The following is a 3,667-nucleotide window of genomic DNA, read 5'->3' as shown; positions in this document are numbered from 1 at the left end:
GGTCTATACCAACTTAGATCTAGAGCCAATGTTTAAGTTGAACTTTTCTAGCATTCTTTTAACTTTAGATAATTTTTTTAAATTACCACAAAATTAGTTTAGAAGAACTCACAGAGGAGAGGTACATTGGGAAGGAAATAGCTTTGAGGCCTTTTATGGATTTATGACCAAAGATATCCAATCAAATTCCTCCAGGTATTTTTGCTATTTCCTATGGGTATATTTAAATTATACACATTTTAAAGCTTCCTTAGTCAACTTTAACAAATAATAAAATTCAGTGCCAATGAGACACTGAATCTAAAAGATAAAAGTACATTCATATTTTTCATAATGATTTTTCAATTGTTATGGAAAGAAATACGAGACTATGTAAACAGAAAAATAAAATTTCTTTTAATTTTAACAACCCACTTTTAAAAATATATCCCAAGAAAATATTTCCATCACTTATTATCCCAAAGAGTAATTTGTTCAAGAAGGTTAAAGCAGTGTTGCTTATAATAGTAAAAGAATCAGACATATATTTTCCTAAAGTTTAGGGCTAAGAAAACTATTCTAGGCCATACACAGTGGCTCACACATGTAATCTCAGCACTTTGTGAGGGAGCTGGTGAGGTGGGAGGATCTCTTGAGCCTAGGAGTTTAAGACCACCCTAGGCAACCTAGGGAGATTACCCTCTCTACAAGTGATACATAATTAGCCAGGTGTGGCAGCATGTGGCTGTAGTCCAGCTTCTGGGAGGCTGAGGCAGGAGAATCACTTGAGCTCAAGAGATTAAGGCTGCAGTGAGCCTTGAATGAACCACTGCACTCTAGCCTTAGCTAACAGTTGAGACCCTATCTCAAAAAAAAATTAAAAAAAGACAGAAAGAAAAGAAAACGAAAACTAGTCTATACCAATATATGAACTATATCATTAAGAATTATAAGATTTTAGGCCGGGTGCGGTGGCTCACGCCTATAATCCCAGCACTTTGGGAGGCCGAGGCGGGTGGATCATGAGGTCAAGGGATCGAGAGCATCCTGGTCAACATAGTGAAACCCCGTCTCTAAAAAATAAATAAATAAATAAATAAAAATTAAAAAAAAGAATTATAAGATTTTAGACTATGTTGATCTCTGGAAATATGTTCATGAAACAATGTTAGTTATAAATATGTGTTTTGTACAGATGTACGTTCAGTCATTTTAATGGATTTATAAATGCTTCTATATTATTTTGTGTTCAGTGTATTTTTTATCATACTTAAATAATTTATTTTTTTATTTCAATAGTTTCTGGAGAACAGGTAGTTTTTTGTTACACAGATAAATTCGTTTGTAGTAATTTCTGAGATTTTGTTGTACCTATCACCAGAGCAGTGTATGCTGCACTCAGTATGTAGTCTTTTATACCTCACCCCACTTTCCCCCAAGTCTCCAAAGTCCATTAAATCATTCTGATGCCTTTGAGGCCTCATAGCTTAGCTTCAGCTTATGAATGAGAACGTATGATATTTAGTTTTCCACTCTGAGTTACTTCACTTAGAATTCATCTCCAATTCTATCCAGGTTGCTGAGAATGCCATTATTTCATTCCTTTTTATGACTGAGTAGTATTCCGTGGTGTATATATACTACATTTTCTTTACCCACTCGCTGTCGATGGCCTTTTAGGCTGGTTTCATATTTTTGCAATTGTGAATTGACCTGCTATAAACATGTGCAAACACAGTCTATTTCAAACAAATTATATTTACATATATATAAATCTACTGAAGTATATGGATGTGCATTGACAAATGTAAGGTGATGTTAACAGAATTTTAAGTTTATTGAATTCTTTGATTTCAAAACGAACCAGCATTTCACAAAAATCATTCTATTTTATTAAAAGCACTGCTTACAAACAAATTTGATCAAAGCACATTTGGGGTTTTGGGTAATAGCTTAAGTAAAATCCTTTTACTATAGGAATTTTCAGAGCCTTTAATTCATTAATACACATTGTGGATCTCCAAAATGAAGAGATTCCACTTATTCTTTATCTCAAAATCTACTATTTACATCATGACTTACATTTATTTTATTTGTGTAAATAACTCTGTATAAATTGTATTTGCACTTGTTACTAATTTATTGTTTTCACCAAACCGTAGCTTCTATCAGGACGGGTAAATATATCTGTCTTCCTCACCACTGTTTCTAGAGTGCCAGTCAGGGCATGTAGAAGAAGCTCAATAAATATTTTTGTAGTGAATGAATTGCTAGAGCAGCATTTGGGCAAACTAGTGCCTAAAGTCACACATTTTGGTAACTACCACTCTAAAGTTATCTAATTGTATAATAACTTCAAAGGAAAAAATTGTGTTAATGGCTCTAGGCCACTAGAGATCCATTTAATAAATTATTGCTTCACTTCTGTTGAGTCACTTACCGCTTTAGGGAGCAGAAGAAATTTCTGAGAGAGCACCTCATGACCTGGAAAAGTCTTGCAAAATCATTTTCATGCTCTGCAACTCCCACTGAAAAACAGTGATAAAACTAGTTACCATGGAAAGAAGTTAAAGGAATCATGCTTTGCATCAATACTAACAGTCTTCTGCAACACATTTGGTAACATTGGATTTTCCATCAAAGATATTTGCTTATTTAATAGTTCAAGCATGCAAAAGAGATATCACTTCTGGAAACTGCAAACTGTTGACTCATTGATTCTCATTTGGGAAAACGGATTTCACATTACTTTATCTTTTTTTCTCAATAGTCAGAGCCCATGTTGAGACAGCTTTTAAAAATATTTAAAATATATGGCTTACCTACATGTTTTACACAATAATTTATGGTTTTAGAAGTTAGAAAGTGCAATTTCTTTTAATAACCATGTGGGGAAGTTATATAATACTATGTTTTTTTAAAGTAAATGGAAAAGCTATATACTTTTCGTTAACTACTAAGATTCATGAATTTTTCTCCACAAGTTCTCCAGAACTACTAGAAAAAACTCCATGAATCTCATTATTTGACACTTTTGTTGAAGCGAAATTTTCAAAATTGATATTATATTTAATTGCTTGTTTCCAGTAACCAAAATGGAAAGTATTCCACCAGCTGTCAATGGTTCCACAACCTGACACATCGTTAAAACCTTAGCTTCTGCCTAAACTTTAAACCTTAATAATATTTGGCGGTAGGGAGGGGTTACATTTTAAGTCAAACAAAGAATGTATTTCCAAAGCAGCAGTTGCAAAGGTTACTCTGTGTATGGACTACAAAGGGGAAAGTGCAGTGCCCCAGTGATCGATCTAAGACCCCCTCTCGTTGTTGGTTTTTTTTTTTTTTTTCGGTCTGGTTAATAAACCACCTAGAAGTGATAATTTTTAAACTTAATTTGTTGAAATGGTACTTTACTTATGTACAAAAATTTCCCGAAATTTCAGAATTTTTGGTAAATTGATTTTATATTTGGGAATAAAGATCTCTTGCTTCTACTGACACCTTCTACACAAAAGATAAAAGGTACTTGACTTGAATCTGCAGAGAGAACATTTACAGAAACCCAGAGCCAAAGGTGCTCTAGGGAATCCCCTGAAACAATCAAAGCCTTTGCGGCCCCAGAAGGTAATGCCTTTCCCGGGAACACAGGTCTCGTGACTCCCAGCCTAACGTTCCTTCACGCCACACC

Source organism: Callithrix jacchus, chromosome 11 (genome assembly GCF_049354715.1).
Source record: "Callithrix jacchus isolate 240 chromosome 11, calJac240_pri, whole genome shotgun sequence".
Lineage (NCBI taxonomy): Eukaryota > Metazoa > Chordata > Mammalia > Primates > Cebidae > Callithrix > Callithrix jacchus.
The sequence above is the reverse complement of the archived record's forward strand: the minus strand, read 5'-3'. Positions refer to the sequence as shown.